The sequence below is a fragment of the Rhincodon typus genome, chromosome 1 (genome assembly GCF_021869965.1).
Source record: "Rhincodon typus isolate 14 chromosome 1, sRhiTyp1.1, whole genome shotgun sequence".
Lineage (NCBI taxonomy): Eukaryota > Metazoa > Chordata > Chondrichthyes > Orectolobiformes > Rhincodontidae > Rhincodon > Rhincodon typus.
Window position 1 is genome coordinate 83,388,728 of NC_063332.1, and position 19,622 is coordinate 83,408,349.

The window sequence follows — 19,622 nt, forward strand, 5'->3', positions numbered from 1 at the left end:
AAAAACAAAGCTGATCATGACAAGTAGAAAAGACACAATGAAAGTGGACAGCAACAGAAATGGTCCTAGAATCAATCAGGGTCAAATTACAGAATAGTGTTTAAAAAAACTGAAACAAATGACTCTACCCGAATTCACACAGCATTTGCAAAATGACAGGTGAATTGACCATGCTCAATGAAGTAAACAAGGATTTATTGTTGTCACAAGTGCCTAAGTACAGTAAAAAAAAGTTTTACTTTGCAAGCAGTACAGACAGATCATTGCAAACAAGGACATACAGATCATTTTACCAGGATGTTGCCTGGTATGGAGGGAAGGTCTTATGAGGAAAGGCTGAGGGACTTGAGGCTGTTTTCTTTAGAGAGAAGAAGGTTAAGAGGTGACTTCATAGAGACACACAAGATGATCAGAGGATTAGAAAGGATGGACAGTGGGAGCCTTTTTCCTCGGATGGTGATGGCTAGCACGAGGGGACATAGCTTTAAATTGAGGGGTGATAGATATAGGACAGATGTCAGAGGTAGATTCTTTACTCAGAGAGTAGTAAGGGCGTGGAATGCCCTGCCTGCAAAAGTAGTAGACTCGCCAACTTTAAGGGCATTTAAATGGTCATTGGATAAACATATGGATGATAATGGAATAGTTTAGGTTAGATGGGCTTCAGATTGGTTTCACAAGTCGGCGCAACATCGAGGGCCGAAGGGCCTGTACTGCGCTGCAATGTTCTATGTTCTATGTTCTATGTCTATAGGGTGCTTAGGCAGAGCAAAGCATACAAGGTTACGCCTGTACAGGAGGTGCACAAAGCAAGATTGTCATTAGATTTAAAATTAGAGTGGTCTATTCAGCAGTCTAATAATGACAGGGAAGAAGCTGTTCTTGAACCTGTTAGTGCAAGTGGTCAAGCCTGCATTTCTTTTGCCATTGTGGTTCTACCTAAGACACATGGACAACAGCAGTTCAAGAAGGCAGCTCACTACAACCTCCTTAAAGGTAGCAAGGAAAGGGCAATAAATGCTAGTCAGCTAGCAATGTCCTAATCCCATAAGAGATTAAAAAAATTACAAAGTTATGGTAGCAAACTGAGGACTGAATATTAAAGTATATTCAATATTTTTGAAGGAAAGTCAAAAAGAAAAGAAGTGGGTACTGCTAATAATAAGGAAGGGAATTGGTGCATTAATGAAAGAGAATATCTGATCAGAAGGACAGGATGTACTATCTGTTTGGATTGAGCTAAGAAACAGCAAGGGGCAGCACATGTTGATAGGAGTGGTTTACAGAACACCAAAAAATAGTGGTAATGCAGAGTGCAGTATAATACAGGAAATTATGTGCCCATGTGGAAGAATGTTCATTAATCATGGGTGACTTCAATCTATAATGGATAAAAATAAGTCTGTATAAATCTAATGTGCACAAATTTTGTGAAGTCAGGATTTTTGAAAAGTGTTCAAAGTAGTTTTCTGAACCACAATGTTAAGGAACCAACTAGGGCACAGGTATTTTAGATCTAGTACATTGCAATTCAATGAGAAACAACTAATTAATAACCTTGTTGCAAAAGAATCTTTAGGAAATAGTAACAAACATATGATAGAATTTCCAACAAGGGTCAAATTCTCTTCTTCTTTCATGAATTTTATCCCAGTAAGGATGTTGTTCATGTGTCGGTGGGTTTCTTCTAGTTTTGTGCTCTTAATAATCATGAAGGTGTCATCTACATATTGGACCCAAAGTTTGGGTTGTACAGTGGGGAGTGCTGTCCATTCTAATCTTGCATTACTGCTACCGCCATCAATCCTGATATTGGGGATCCCATTTACTGCTGGTCGAACCAAGTAGGCAGGCAACCCAGGACACCAACAACATCAAAAAGGACGCCACCATGAAACTACTAAATCTGTGCTTCACAACCCACTTCACCTTCACAGACAGCATATACAAACAAATCAATGGAACACGAATGGGATCCCCAATAGATCATACAACAAGGACATTTCAGAAATGACCACAAGACTACTCAGACCCATAGGTATCAGAGTAGCCCACAAACTGACAACCATCCTATGACAGCTAATGACAAAAGTAAAGGATCCTATACCGAAAACCAACAAAACCAGTGTAATATACAAAATGCTATGCAAGGACTGTGAGAAAGTCTACATAGACCCAAACTGGAAGAAAACTGACAAAACTGACAATTACATGAACACCAACTCACCCCCAACAGACATGATCAATTCTCACTTGTCTCACTACACACGGTCAATGAAGGACATGAATTCGACAGGGACAACACATCCATTATCGCATAAGTCAAACAGAGATGTGCCAGGGAATTCCTGGAGGCCTGGTATTCCAACTGGAACTCTATTAGCAAACACATTGAATTCAACCCTGTGTACAAACCACTGAGAAATAGAACTGGAAGTAATACCAACCACTCCAAACCACAGCAAACTGAGGCATATAAACAACAAGCAAGACAGAACACCAACACTTCATCGGAGGCACACTGACGATGTTACCCAACATCTGCAACCAAACCCACCGGCTCAGCGAGCATGTCTACAACCTCAGTAGATAGGGATTTAAAGAAACAATGCTTGGTGTAAAAAAATTGTTGAAGGGAAAAATACCCAACAGGAAAAGTGAGAGAATCATGGTGAATATGAGAAGTTAAATATATGGTCAAATGAGGAAGCTTATAAAGTTGCCAAAATCGTAGTCAGTTTTAGGTTGGGAGAGTTTTAGAATTCAGCCAAGAAAGACAACAGAATTGATAAGGAAAAAGTATCAAGAATGAATGTAAAATGGTATGAAGCATAAAAATGGATTTTTAAAGTTTACTATAGATATGTAAAAGGAAAAGATGAACAAAGACAAATGTGAGTCTGTTACAGGCAGAGAGATGAGAATTTGTAATTGGAAATAGAGATATGTTAGAGAAGCAAAATACATAATTTACATCTGTCTGAATAGAAGAAAATGCAAGCAGTCCACCTGCAATAATTAAGATCTAAATGTCCGGTGAGAATGTGTGATTGAAAGAAAGCAGTATTGTAGCAATTGAAGGGATTGAAAATTGCAGAGTCCCTCGTGCTTGATGACCATCAACTCACAGTGTGTAAAGATGACTTTCAAGATAATGGGCACATTAGTGATTATCTTTCAAAATTCTATTAATTCTGCAATGGCACCTGCAGATGGGAAGTCTACAAATATAATCCCATTGTTTCAGAAAGAAGGGAGAGAAAACTGGGAACTTTAGATAAATTTAGCTGTAGGGAATTATCAGAATCCATTATAAAGGATGTGACTACTTGATATTTAGAAAATAATTATCTGATTGAGCAGTGTCAACATGGTTTTATGAAGGGAAAACCATGTCTGACAACCTTGATTAAGTTTTTAAGGATGTTATTAACAGAGTTGATAAGAGAATATTTCAGAGCAGTAGCGGATGGAATGCAATGTGGACATGTGTGAGGTTATCTACTTTGCTCAGAGGAATTAAATGGTGAGGAATTAGGAAGAATTGATGTCCAAAGTGACTTAGATGTCTTGTTCATAAGTTACTTAAAGGTAGCATGCAATTGCAACAACTAATTCAGATGGCAAGCGATATTTTAACCTTTGATATAGATCAGTTGGAGACATGGGCAGAAAAATGGCAGATAGAGTTTAATTCAGACAAATGTGAGGTGATACATTTTGGAGGGTCAAGTACAGGTGGAAATTATATAGTGACTGGCAGAACCCTTAACAGCACTGAAATGCAGAGGGATCTGGGTGTGCAGGTCTGCAGATCATGAAGGTGGCAGCGCAGGTAGATATGGTAGTATGGCATGCTTGCCTTCATCAGAAGAGGCATTGAGAGTAAGGATAGACAAGTTATGCTGCAGCTTTATAGAACTTTAGTTAGGCCACACTTGGAATATTGCATATAGTTCTGGTCTCTATGCTACCAGAAAAATGTGAATGCTTTGGAGAGGGTACAGAAAATGTTTACCAGGATGTTGCCTAGTATGGGGATTTTAGCTATGAAGAAAGGTTGGCGAGACTGGGTTTGTTTTCACTGGAATGGAGAAGGTTGAGAGGTAACCTGAAAGAAGTTTAGAAGATTGTGAATGGCATGGATAGGGTAGAAAGTATGAGGCTTTTTCCCAGGGTGGAGGGATCAATTACTAGGGGATACAGCTTCAAGGTGTGAGGGGGCGAAGTTTAAAAGAGATGTGCGAGGTATGTTTTTCACACAAAAGGTGGTGAGTGCCTGGAACATGTTGTTAGAGGAGACGGTGGAAGCAGACCTTAACAGCAGCACTCAAGAAGCACCTGGAAGCATACATGAACAGGAAGTGAATAGAGGGATATGGATCCTGTAAGTGAAGACAATTTTAGTATGGAAGGGCAAAATGTGGCAACACAGGCTTGGAGGGCCAAATGATCTGTTCCTGTGCTGTATTGTTCTTTGTTCTAATCACAAGAGGATTTGGTTATAGGAGCAAAGAACTCTTACTTCTATTGTATATAACACTGCACCTGGAGTAATGTGTACAATAATGGTCCCATTGCCTAAGGATGAATACACTTGTCACAGAGCAAGTGAGCAATCATATTTGGTCATGATTCACTAGACTGATTCCTTAGACAGTGGGATTAAATCTAGGTCGGTATTCTTTGAAATGTAGATGAACGACAGGCAATCTCATAGCAACTTTCAAACATTCTTAAAGAATTACTGAGTGGATGTAGAAATGACATTCCGCCTGACTATGGGTTCTAGGACCAGGAGAAACCGGGTCCATGACCAAAGGCAAACTATTTAAGGCTGAGATGAAGAGGAATTTCTTCCCTCAGAGGGCGGTGACGTTCTGGAATTGCCTATCCAAGAAGCTCAGTAAATTCAGGAGAGAGACTGATGGACTTCTAGTTACTAATGACAGCAAGAGTTATGGTGGTAGTGAGGAAATATGGTATCCAGGCAGATCATTAGCCTTGATCTAGAATGACTCAGCGACTCTGGCAGCATCTGTGGAGACAGAAACAGAGCTAACACAGTTCCGAAGAAGAGTCGGACCGAACTCGAAACGTTAACTGTTTCTCTCTTTGACAGATTCTGCGAGACTTGCTGAGTTTTTTCCAACACCTTGTCTTTATTTCAGACTTCCAGCATCCGTAATATTTTCGTTTTATTTAGATAGGTGGAGAAGGTTCAAGGGACTGAATGACCTACTTCTGCTCCTGTTTTGTTTATGGGTAGTTTGTTGCGTACAATTTAGCTGCATTTCAACAAACCCTACACCGCAAACATAAAGTACTTAATTAACTGCAAAGTGAGTTTAAACTACTGTATTCGAAAAAGGCCGATATGAATAAAACTCTTTCTTCTCATTCTAGAAGCAAATCCCAATATTGAATCTCCTCAGATGTGGTATATTCTGTTATGACAATCTGTTATGTATCAATGGAAATTCTCATTATAAGACCGGACACGGGTCCATCAAATCCCAACAGACCGTGTACGGGTCTTTTATATCTCAATGGATATTCCCATCAATTTGTGCTTTAGGTTATATTGTCAAAGCGACAGGAAGTCCATTTCTGGATGTTCCTAGCCGCTGGCCGAGTTCCATGATCTTGCTGTGCGGGTCTGTCGCCCTCTGCAGTGTTTCTGAAGCATTCGGGTGCTCCGACAGCGTTGCGCCCTGTGATATTTCTCCACAAAGCGAGTTAATCAGATTTTGTTCACATTTGCTTAAATAATTCATTGTTACACCTGATTAATTTAGCATCAACTTGATCCTTAACGAATTTTAGCGAATAAGTGAGGGAACATTGAGAGAGCTCGCCTAGATTAACTGTTCTCTAACATTAAAGTGCAATGAATCCTGGAGATCTAGATTGGGCGGATGACAAATTTACTATGCGGACCTTATTAATAAACAGCACATTTCTATGTTCCCCATATAAAAGTATTGCTTTGAACTTTGGAATTTTGACAAGATATGGGTCCCATCTTTAGACATTCCTTCAACATTTTTATTGGAAAGAAACAGACACGCGCAGTTTAGATATCAGAGAATGCGTGTAGTTGTTGAAAAAGGAGCGTTAAACATAGAGAGTGGACCCCGTACTGAGATCATTTCGATGTTCATACTTTTTTATTGAATTGAACTACTTTTTGTGTCAGGTTCCTGTGTACCTTTCAGATTGCAATGAATTTCGGACGCATTTAGAGATGGCTTTGTAAAATGGCTTTGTATGAAGTGTGTGCCTGTTTCAATGGAAATCAAAAACATAACTTCACTGACACAATCTCATTAACAGGTAACATGCTTTAATTTAAATTGGTAAACTTAGAGGAGACAGCACAGTCAAAGGAACTGTACAAGCAATGCTGTGTTTAGATGTGGTTGAGTTAATGACAATAGAATGAATTTAAAATAACGCCTCTGGCGGAAGAGGGAAAAAAAGCAGTTCCAGTGATTAAAAAAGCGAATGACACACGGCCGAGGACTGCACGTAGTAAAACTGATGTGGGAGAAGTTTGAGTCGGGGAATTTGCAACGTCTTAAAATGTTTCTGGGAAATGTCAGATGGAAAGGAATGTTGAAAATTAGTGGTGCTTCAATTAGCAATAGTCGAGTTAAGTCAAAGTGACGGGTCTGTCATCCCTGAATCAAGCGAAGGTGATGCGAGATTTCTGTGCTGTACCTAGTGAAATGCAAACAGTTTGCTCTCGCTCCCGCGGTCTTTCACAAGCGTTTCCGCCGTTTCCACGCCGCAGCCTTGACTTGGACAACTCGACTGATGGTGGACTCAATGAAGGTTTCTACAAATGAAGCAGTGGATTGGATTCCGAATTGTCAGTCAGGGCGTCAGGTTTGGATATCAAGAATAAAAACTGAAAATGCTAGAAACCCATCTCAGGCCTGGCACCATCTCGAGAAGGGTCACTGGACTCGAAACATTTAACTCTGCTTCTCTATCGACAGGTGCTGCCGGACCTACTGAGTTCCTCCAGCAATTTCTGTTTTTTTGTGTGTGAGAGAGATAGAGTTAACGTTTCAGATTGATCGTCCTTAAATGAATAATTCATTCTGCCCTCCCTTTCTCTGATGCTGCGGGACATGTTCTGAGCATTTCTGGCATTTTCTATTTTTATTTCAGATTTCCAGCACCCGCAATACTTTACTCTCGTTTGAAGGTTTTGTCACCATTTAATGCAACTGACTTGTGTTAAAGTACATTGTTGTGCGGAAGCAGAATTTACGAGCACATAACTGCAAACCTAATGCAAATATGCCCAATTTCTTCTATCGCATTAAGGGTGAATCACACTGTTAAAACATTGTGCACTTTGCCTACGTGTATTATAATTTGTCTGTTTTCTTCAATACTTGGTCTTTGCAGAAGTAGAAGGCCTAAATTTACATTTGCGTACGGAAACAGCAACAGTCGGGAGCCATGGAAATGGACGTAAACTAAAATATAAAATGTAAAGCGTAAATAGGACAAATTCAAATTTCAATTCAGAACATCTTGTCACTTAAGGCAGGGATCATAAATAACTGAAGAGACAGTGACATAGTAGTCCTGGCAGATGGTGAGATTTAAGTTCGATTAATTAAATGTGAAATTGAAAACTGACCTTGACAATGATACTGTAAGAACATTCTGGTTCACTAACAACTAACCCTTGGCGAGGGAAGTCCGTTGTCCTCACTTGGTCAGGTCTACATGTGACTCCAGGCCAAAGCAATGTCGTTGACTCTTAGGTGCCCTCTGAAACGGCTTAGTAAGCCATTCAGATCAAGCGGAGCCAGTGACGTACATACCCTATTGAAACATTACTTTTAAAAAGTCGGAAACAAACAACAGATAACGCAACATTTATGCACATTCTGAGTATTTGGGATTCCACGTTCATAGTTGCACCCCCAAGCATTTAACTGTAAGATATATGCAGTAGCAGTAACATTTACAGACAAAACACACACATTGATATTTTCCTAATCAACCTGTTCAGAGATTCTATTACATTAAAGCAGATGAGATTTCAACTCCTGACTCAGAGGTAGAGACACTGTCACTGCACCACAAGAGCCCTTTATACATGCACACCTATAGCTCTGATTGTCCCATCTGATTTGATCCAGGAGTACTTCATAACAAAAAATATCCAAAAGGCGCACTGTGTTCACACCAAAGCAACTTCCAAGGCTAGCTACAATGAATAATTAGTCTGAGTTCCCAAGACAATTTTTTTCTCATCCTTGGAGTCTGGCCAAATGTGACGTGGCCAATTTGATAAACAATAGCAAGTTTGGATGCTGTGGCCACACATGGAGTCAACTATTGTTTTATCCCTTAAAATACACTGTATGTATTTCCTGGCCTTTGTGAAGGCAGTTAAAGGTGGTGGAGTGGGTTTAGGAGGTGCATGGGTGTGGTGGTAGTTTGGGATGGGGGTAGAAGTCTTGGAAAAATCCCCCTGAGAACAATTAAAGATATAGATCAAGGGGAGAGTGCGCTGTAACTAAACTTGGACAGTAGCCAGTTTCACCAGATAGTTCTTCCTGGTTAAAGGAATTAACATACCTCCTATAATGCAACCTTTGAAAGGGCATAAACATATCTAACCAATCAAGAGATTGTTATGCTTAGGAAAGGATGAACTTGCTTAGAACCTTATGGCAACCAGACCACAATCTGTTTTTTTTTCCTGGAAATCTTAATTTTGATTGAAATGTTGTGATGAAATTCATTTATTGTATCTTCCTGTTGGATTGGGGAAGTGAGCAGTCTATTAAGGGCACTCAGTCGTTCAACACACTCTCAGTTCCAAGTGTTGTAGAGTAGCTACATTTAATTCTGCCCAGCAATAGGGGCAGGACTTATTGCAAGCTTTTCAGTATGTCACTCAGCACAGTTCAGGGGTTGCTGAAGAGGAGTTCAAAAGTTACAGGAGTGGGTAGGTCAGTGAGAATGTGGAGGGACAGACAGTGGTAGACATGTTAGGCCGTGCTATGTTTAGCTGTACTGCTGTGAAGATTACAGCACTATATGGGTCCTGTGTAGGGATGTGGTGAGATGTCAAGGCTAGTTTGATATCTCTGTGCAGCTGGAACTCAGGTAGATTTTTAGCAGCATTAGGCAGCTGGATGTTGGAGTCAAGGTTTAGAAAAATTCTAGGGAGCTGTCGGGGCTCAGAGGAAGCCCTGTGATAGATCATAGAATCCCTATTGTGTGGAAAAAGGCCATTTGGCCCAATAAGTCCACACCACCCCTCCAAAGAGCATCCTACCCAGACCCATTCCCCTAGTCTAACCCACCTAACCTAAACATCCTGGGACACTAAGGGCAATTTAGCATGGCCCATCCACCTAACCTGCACATCTTTGGACTGTGGGAGGAAACCCACACAGACACAGGGAGAATGTACAAACTCCACACAGACAGTCGCCTGAGGCTGGAATCAAACCTGGGTCCCTGGCACTGTGAGGCAGCAGTGCTAACCACTGAGCCACCATGCTGCTGTGACATTAAAAAGCAAAATTTATGTTTATTTCAAAATCTTGGAATTTTGTGACTCTTTAAGTGAGTCACTGAGATTTCACGAACAAAAACAAAGCTGCTGGAAAAGCTCAGCAGGTCTGGCAGCATCTGTGGAGGAGAAAACAGAGTTAACGTTTCGGGTCCGGTGACCCTTCCTCAGAACTTCAGTCGGACCCAAAACGTTAACTCTGTTTTCTCCTCCACAGATGCTGCCAGACCTGCTGAGCTTTTCCAGCAACTTTGTTTTTGTTCTTGATTTACAGCATCCGCAGTTCTTTTGGTTTTCACTGAGATTTCACATTTTGTTTACTTTGAAACAAAACTTATTTGTCTTAGCCAGGTCATAACAGAAATTTGGTGGTTTTGTCTGGGATCATAACAATGTCTTGTCTACAATCTGAGAGTAAAGCAGACTAATCAGGTCAAAGATTCTGATGTAACCTACATGACCAGACCTTTTGTCTTTACTTTATTTTCTGTGCTCTTAGCTCTACATACAAATTCTACATACCCAGTTTTGCTTTTAGCAGTTATGATTGGTTATAGCCCTGGTACTTTCAACAAGGTTACCATGATTTAAGAAAAAAATCACTCATGGGATGAGGGTATGACTGCTTGGGCCAGCATTAAATGCCCATTCCTAGCCGGAATTAGAGTCATAGAGTCATAGAGCTGTAGTGCACAGAAACAGACCTTTCGGTCCAAATCATCCATGCCAACCAGATTGTCTAAATAAATCTGGTCCGATTTGCCAGCATTTTGCCCATATCCCTCTAAACCCTTCCTATTCATACACACATCCAGATGCCTTTTAAATGATGTAATTGCATCAGCCTCCATCAGTTCCTCTGGCAGCTCATTCCATACATGCTGCATGAAAAAGTTGCCCCTTAGATCCCTTCTAAATCTTTCGCCTCTCACCTTAAACCTATGCCTCTCGTTTTGGACTCTCCCACCCGAGGGTAAGGACATTGATATATTCACACAATCCAAGTCCCTCATGATTTTATAAACCTCTATAATATCACCCCTCAGTCTCTGAAACTCCAGGGAAAATCATAGAATCCCTACAGTGTGGAAACAGGCCCTTCGGCCCAACAAGTCCACACCGACCCTCAGAGAATCTCACCCAGGCCCACCCCCCTATAACCTACCTAATCTACACATCCCTGAACACTATGGGTAATTTAGCATGGCCAATCCACCTAGCCTGAATATCTTTGGACTGTGGGAGGAAACTGAAGCTCCCGAAGGAAACCCAGGCAGACACGGGCAGAATTTGAAAACTCCACACAGACAGTCACCCGAGGGTGGAATTGAACCCAGGTCCCTGGTACAGTGAGGCAGCCTATTCAGCCTCTCCCTATAGCTCAAGCCCTCCACCCTGGTAACTTCCTCGTAAATCTTTTCTGAACTCTTTCAAGTTTCACAACATCCTTCCTATAGCAGGGAGACCAGAATTGCATGCAGTGTTCCAAAAATGGCCTAAACATTGTCCTGAACAACTGCAACATGACCTCCCAACTCCTATACGCAATGCACTGACCAATAAAGGCAAGCATACCAAACACCTTCATCACTATCCTGTCTACCTGTATCGACACTTTCAAGGAACTATGAACCTGCACTCCAAGGTCTCTTTGTTCAGCAACACTCCCCAGGACCTTACTTTTAAGTGTGTAAGTCCTGCCCTGATTTGCCTTTCCAAAATGCAGCACCTCACATTTATCTAAATGAAACTCCATCTGCCTTTCCTCAGCCCATTGGCCCATCTCATCAAGATCACATTGTACTCTGAAGTAACCTTCTTTGCTGTCCACTACACCTCCAATTTCAGTGTCATCTGCAAATTTATTGACCATATGTTCACGTCGAAATCATTTATATAAATGACGAAAAGCAGTGGACCCAGCACCCATCCTTGTGACATACCGCTGGTCACAGGCCTCCAGTCTGAAAAGTAACCCTCTACTAACACCCTCTTTCTTCTACGTTCAAGCCAGTTCTGTATCCAAATGGCCAGTTTCATTTGTATTCCATGTGATCTAACCTTGCTAACCAGTCTACCATGAGGAAACTTTTGAACTCCTTACTGAAGTCCATATAGATCACGTTCACCACTCCGCCCTCATCAAGCTTCTTTGTTACTTCTTCAAAAAACTCAATTAAGTTATTGAGGCATGATTTCCCACACACTTGGAGTGGCTTCCTAGGCCACTGCAGAAGGCTGTTAACAGTCAATCACATTTCTGTGGGTCTGGAGTCACATGTAGGCCATTGTAAATAAGACAGGAGTGCCCTTCCATAAAGGAACCAGGTAGCTTTTTGCAATAATGGTCATCACCAGACCTTAAACTCTAGATTTTTGTTGAGTTCAATTTCTACTATCTACCATGATAGAATCTGAATCAAAGTATTTAGGAATTACCTGGGTTCATCATTACTAGTCTAATGACAATACCACTAGGCCATTGCCTCCCCTTAATTACATATAAAAAAAACTGAATATTTGATATAATTCGTACATAATTGTCACAAGGTAATTGAGAGATGTAATTGTTAAGAGATATTAGTGGTATCAGTAAAATTAATGCAAATTTCACCATTATTAGAGCTGAATTTCCAAGAATTTCTGCTTTCCTTTGTTACCTTATACAGAGACTCAGGTTCTATATTAAAAGAGAAAACCTCTTAACCAATGAACAAATATTTTGTCAATTATTTTCAAGGATTTTTTATATTCCCAGCAATGGCACTATGACTAGCAACAATAATAGCATTGTGAATCTTTGTTGAGCTAGAGGAAGCATTTTATATTATTTCACCAACCTCTAGGGCTCGAAACTGTCAATTTGCTAGGAATAGTATGCATTTCTTAAATTGCTTCGTAACCTATTTATGTTTTTTTTCCTCAGGTAATTTAATGTGATTTCAGTACATTAAGGCTTTATGCTCTTTAGAACTATGTTTGGAAATGTTCTGTGCTTCATACTTGAAAAGTTGTTAATGAAGAAAGAGCATCAGATGCATGGTCAATTTGATCAATCCACTAATCTGACAAAATTGTACATAAAGTAGTCATGAGCAAATATGATTCAATTATTTTCAATTGCTTCAAGATCTGTTTCATTGGCTGGGACTGACTTGGCTTTTATGCATAATTTTGTTCCATCATGGTGTGCTGGATAACTTGAAATTGGGTGAACTGCGTTCGTCATTTCTTGGGATTCAAGTGTTTGGTATGTGTTCATTTCAATTAAGAATATGATGACTTTCCAAAACAGGTAGATAGATTCATCTGTTTTTACTGGACTATAGCTCATCTCTAATGATCCTTCCTGGAATATTTCAAATGATTTCTGAATTTAACCTGCACATAGTTGTGTTTTTTAATGGACCAGATTATTCTGATCTGGAACGTACTGCCTAAAAGGTAAGCAGAAGCAGATTTCAAAGGGCAATTGGAGAAATAATTAAAGGAAAGAAAATGTAGGGCTTTGAGAAACATAAGAGGAAGACAAAAAGGCCAAATGACTCCTTTAAACCCTTGCCAAGATTCAATACAGTCATTGCAGCCCTTCTGCTTCAGCTCTATATTTTCATCATATCACCATTTTTCTTGATTTCCTTAGTGTCCAAATATCAGTTGATCTCAGTCATGTCCTCTACTGTGAATTCAGAGAGAAAATATCTATCCAACAACTCTAGACATATGCTTCTGCTCAATATAATTTTCCCTGTGTCCAACTCCAAGGCAAAGGTTTCCAATGTGTGGGTTCCAACCCCAACTGGGGTCAGCGAATCAGTGAGTCTTCAAGTTGTTTTTTACGTGGTAAATTTGACCCATGGCAGATGCCTGAGAGGTACTACCACTGCAGTCACATTAGTGTTACGCTGGCAGCTGCAATGAACAGAGAAAAATTCTGTGTATGAGGCATCTGATGGACATGTCTGCACCCACATCCTGTGTTACAGTCCTCTGCAGTTGCAACCTTACAATGCTAGCTCACGCTAAAGGGACATGCAGCGTTGAGTAGGTGGTATAACATACTCTGGTGGAGTACAGCAGATCATTCATCCTCTTATGGTACTGCAGCCAGATCCTCCCAAGTTACTAGTTGATACTGACCTCTACAGCAAACTCTGTCCACTGCCTTCACCAGTTGGGATGGCCTTTTAGTGCACCCCATAGGGAAAAGTATTTCCCTTCTGGCCTGGACAGCCTTCAGGAGAACATCTAGGGAGGTGTCACCAAAATGTGGCGTCATTTATTTTTGCTTGGTCTCTGACAACTCTAGGGCTGGATAGGGCGAATGTGCAAGGATTGAACGATGCTTTTGGATTATACACATGCTTGCTGAGAATCTTTTAAATTCGGTGCCTCAACGGTGATTTTGGGAGGTCCAGCAGGAGCCAGAACCTCTTGCCCATTAAAAGTGGTGTTTTATCCTCACATGCACATCTGAAGAAGTATGCACTCAAGCAGGAAGGCCTGTCCTGCTGAGTGAAAATCCATCCTGCTTCATCATCCTCCTCTATAATTAGTCTCAAAGTTCCTCCCATTGAGTTTCTCCACCTGCATTTCGTTGTTCTCCAATTGAATCTTTCCTGGCACTGGCAGCTTCATTCCTAGGACATTTTCTCAAAACAATTTAAAAAAGATCACTTGAAGGGCCAGTTTGTGTGTGTGTGTGTGTCTGTATGCATGCGTGTCTCTGTGTTTATATATGTACGTGTGTGTTTCTGTGCATGTGTGTGTGTGTCTGTGTGTTTCTGCGTGTGTGTGTCTGTGTGTGTGTTTGTGTGTGTGTGTGTGCGCGTGTCTGTGTGTGTCTGTGCGTGTGTGTATTTGTTAGTGTGTGTTGGAAGAGAGAGAGAACAAAGGGGCTTCACTGATTCACGGCATTTTCTGTCACTAGGGAATATGAAGAGCTTGGTTGAAACTGCAGTGGCTAATAATTTTGCACACTATGTTCAAAGCCTGTTCAAAAGCATTCTGTTCCCTCACAAAGTCCACTCCTGTGTTAGGAGCAGCATGACTCCAGATTCAATTTACTTACTCCCTGAATTATATCCATTTTGTTTGAAAGTTGCATTACATCTAGCACAATCTGCAGTGAACCTCTGGGACTATGAATAATATTTTATGTCATTTCATTTCAAATTGTCCGTAGAATCCTGGAAGATGACCATGAATGCATTCACTATCTCTAAAGCAACTTCCTTAAGTGTTCCCGGATGTAGATTATCAGGCCTTGGGATTTATCTGAACCTGACACTGCCGGGTTGTTGTGTCCCCGGACAAGCGCTGTCAGTCTGGAGCTGCCCTACACGGTTTGTGACAATAGCCCCACACAAAGCAGAGAAGGGGTGATTAGTGCTCTGTTTTGCAGACAGGCCCTTGGAGGTCTTTGTGCATGCAGTGGTGCAGAGGAGATTTGTCCTCTTCCAGCAGGATTATCAGAGGAGGCAATGATACCAGACCCTGCCATCCTGGTCCAAGCCTGCCACTTGGCTCATTGTGAATTCAGCCATCTGGAGGAATGCTCAGCAGTGTAGGAAGAAGGTCAATGACCTTTCTGGATCTGCCAGGGTAAAAGGCACCATCTTATCTCTACTGCCTCCCCCTCTATCCCTGAATCTGTACCCACCTCCCATCAAGGCTCATGGTCTCTCACTCTCACTATTGCCTGCAGTATCTTCTCTCACTCACTCTGACCCACTCCAATCTGCAGCCCCCCACCCACACCACTAACCCTGCAAACCTTCATTACTGCCAATCACTCCTGTGGGTCGACTCACCACCTTTTCCTCTCCTGCACCAGCAGTAATAGCTGTACCAGCCACTTTCACACTGACTGTGTCTTCCTTTCTCTCATTAGAGAGAAAGCAGCTCATAGTGGGACATAAAGAGCTAAGGTGGGTGGTGGCCTGTGTGATAGTTGGTTCCTCACCCTTTATGAGGAAAGGATTCTGACCCTGATCGTCCCAAGTGGCTGACCGACTGTGTCCAAGCCCCAGGTATCCGAAGCTGCCCTTACTTTAATATGCAGGAACCCCCGACTCAGTTTCCCTTGACTTGACTGATGACTGCTGACAACTATAACAAGCTTCTCGGCTTTGTGTCTGCATTAAACAGCAAGGCAAGTCAAAAATACTGTGAGCCTGGTAACTCTGGCTAAGAGGACAAAGTACAAACAGGCAAGGCATGAATGCTTGAGAACCCAGGAAGACTTAAATTGAGTAAATGTTAAGAGAGCAAGCAAACAGCTCGGAGATGCAACCTGTTCCAATCCAGAGCTGGGTGGCTATCCACGGATGTACAGTGTTCTTGCAGCAGCATTCCAAAATTTGTTGCTGGTGTGCCCCAAGGTGCAGCTTTAAAATGCAGAAGTGTCCTGTTAGCGGATCATGATGATGCAGATGGACTAGAAAGTGCTCATGCCAAGATTTGTGGACCTGGAATAAATGTAGTTGCTCCCATGGACCGTGCTTTGTGATGGTGGTGGCAGGTATCCAAGAAGGAAGCAAGTGGAGAGCTGGAGTCACCAGGTACTTGCTCAGATCTCCATGTTGAAACTTCTCTGTATCTGCTTTGTTCCCAGTGGGTGGCACAATAGGATGCTGCATATTATTGAGACAGGATCTACAGTGAGTTAGGCTAACAACAAGCAATAATACCATATAAAAACCAAAAGAACTATGGATGCTGTAAATCAGGAACAAAACAAAGTTGCTGGAAAAGCTCAGCAGATATGGCAGCATCTGTGAAGGAAAAAATAGAGTTAACCGTTACGGGTCCGGTGACCCTTTCTCAATAATGCATAGGCATCAAACTACTGCCTAGCAGGAATCTTGTTTTGATGACAAGAACTCTGTTGAAAGATACATCTAGTTGCTCCTGACATTGAGTTACACTTTGCTGGATTTCTCCCACGATTTTTCCAAATTTCCTGCCATAGCGCACAATATTGTGGCCTCTATGTTGTCAATATGGCCATTTGGGAAATGCTGGTGTGATATGACTATAGATCAGTAATGCTAAATGCAAACCCGATCATCCACAATATGTGTAGTTGCAATGTTAATAGGGTATCGTCAGCATAGAGCAACTTTCTGATCAGGGAACCTGTCGTGTATCTCAGGCAATCGAGGCCGAACAGGTTTCCATCAGCTTGTAAAAGCAAATTGACATCATCAGTAGTTGACCTGGCAGTAGCAAAGAGATTGTGTCAAAGAGTGTCAATGCCAGAACACAGCCCTGCTTGACACTTCTGTGGATCCCAAAGGGTTTGGATGTTGTTCTGTCATGTCTGACCTTGTCCATCATTTCATGGAAAGGGGAGATCACATTGAGCAGCTTTGACAGGCAGTCAGTTTTCTCCCAGAGCTTAAATAGACTGGTTTTGTTCACATAGCAAGTGCCTTTGTGACATTAGGTCTGTTTTATTCGTAACATTTTCCTTGGAGCTGCTGCACGATGAAGATTTTGTCAATTCATAGAATCCATAGAATCCCTACAGTGTGCAAACAGGCCCTTGGGCCCAACAAGTCCACACTGACCCTCAGAGAATCCCACCCAGACCCATTCCCCAAACACACCTAATCCACACATCTCTGGACACTATGGGCAATTTAGCATGGACAATCCACCTAACCTGCACATCTTTGGACAGTGGGAGGAAACTGGAGCACCCAGAGGAAACCCACACAGACATGGGAAGAATGTGCAACCTCTACACAGGCAGTCACCTGAGGGGGAATCGAACATGGGCCCCTGGCGCCGTGAGGCACCAGTGCTAACCAATGAGCCACCGTGCCACCCCCCCCCATTAAGGATCTTCCAGTTCAGAAATCATGTTGGGATTTGGGATGCACACATTCAACCCAGATGTACAGTCTGACAAGGGTAACGCAGCCATTTACCACAGTGCACAGCAGAGAGATGTCTCATTGTTGTTGCAATCGCTGCAGTCAGACTTAATTTTGTACATGATCACAAGTAATGTATGCATAAAAACAGATGCACTGTTCCTTCCCTCTAGGGGAGGAGGAGAGTGTGCAGATGCTGCAGAAATGCCAGCTTCTTGTGCAGGATACAGCCTCAGCACCTGGAACAAGTGAAACAATAGTTTCATTAAGCTCCTCTACTGTGGGTTCAATATCCAGCACTGCCATGGCAGCCAGACTTTCTAGGAAGCCTAGTGTTCCTTGATGACAATGCTCTACATAGAATATATCTCAAAGTGGCATCTCACCCACCCCTCCAACTGTTTATTGCAGTCAGTTGTGACTTCCCTTGCCTTTGTTTTCAGTTTGCTTTGTTCACTTTGCTAGTGGACCTGGTGCCTTCTTGATTTCTTTGCACTCACTTCTAGCTTGTCTTGAAGTATTGAAGGTCTGTCTTGAAGGTATCTGAATATTTTGAAAAACTTGTGTCAAGTGCATCACTCTTATAGTAGTGGCAATCTTGAGGAGCTTGGGTGCGCTTCATTATATAGTAGAGGTTGCTGGAGTCTAAGGCCTTTCAAGATATTTATTTACACACTTAAATTTAGCATAAGGTCAGTGCAGTTACATCTTCTTTCAGAGCCTCTCCATTATCATGTGATTTCCTAAGCACTGCTGGCAGTTTACTATGTACATTTCAAATATTAACCCTATAGTCTACTCTACCTAGAAGTTGGATTTTACTTCAAGTGGTTCTTAGCATAATCAGTCTTCTCGCTCTGATTATGAGAGATGACTGCTTGACTTCAATGAGAGGTTCAATCAGTGATTTTCTACCTCACAGCTGTCGGAATTTTTCTGATCTTGTCTCCCAAGTGTAGAGAGTGCAATGTTGCAATTGATGCCTCAAAGTATGCTCCATTTTGCTCTGTGTGGGAACACGGGAGAAGGCCTGTTCAATCAACACAGAACTATTGGCTTTTAGCAGTATGGCTGATGCTGATTCAAAAAAAGGATTTGAATGACAGGTTTCAAGGTTTGAACCCTCACCCTGGTGCACCACAAAGTGATTTGAATTGCAGCTTCCACTGTGGTATCTGCATGCACTGAGAATGTGATTTAGAGAGTTATGTTACATCTAATAATAATCAGATCAAACTGGTGCCAATGCCTTGATCTTGAAAGTATAAAAAAAAGGGAAACAATCATAGGCTACATGGCCCTTTGAACCTACCCCACCATTCAAAAAGATCAAGGCTGATCTGATTTTAACCTGAACTCTACATTTATGGATATCCCTGATAATCTTTTATCTCTTTGGTAATCAATCAAACATTTATCGACATTTGTCTCAATTTTTTTTTATAGATTCCACACCCATTGCCTTTTGAGGAAGGGGATTCAAAAGACGTACAACCCTCTGAGGGAAGACTATGTTTCCTCATCTCTGATTTAAATGGGAACTGCCTTATTTTTAAAATCATGCCCCATAGTTCTAGATTGTCACACAAGAGGAAACATCCTTTCAACATCCAATCAATCATTGGCAGGAGCTGAAGTTAACCTATTGCGCGGGATTTAATGTTTAAAATCTGTGAAAGAGTTGGGAGTCCAACTTGCAGTCACAAAGATTTAAAATGGTCCAAATAAAGATGACACATGGGGCAAATTAGCTCAGCCAACCAAATGCTGAAAATGAAATCCCTGAATTGGTTTTTATTTTGACCTGGACAGGATTTAGCACATTCAGATAGAGTCATAGAGCCATAGAGATATACAGCATGGAAATAGATCCTTCGGTCCAATTCATCTATGCTGACCAGATATCCTAAATTAAACTAGTCCCATTGTCAGCATTTGGCCCATATATGTCTAAGTCATTCCTATTCATGTACCCATTCAGATGCCTTTTAAATGTTGCCACTGTACCAGCCCCTATCACGTCTTCTGTCAGCTCATTCCATACATAGACCACCCTCTGTGTGAAGAAGTTGCCCCTTAGGTCCCTTTTAAATCTTTCCCCTCTCACCTTAAACCTATGCCCTCTAGTTTAGGAGTCCCCCACCCTGGGGAAAAGACCTTTGCTATCCACCCTATCCATGCCC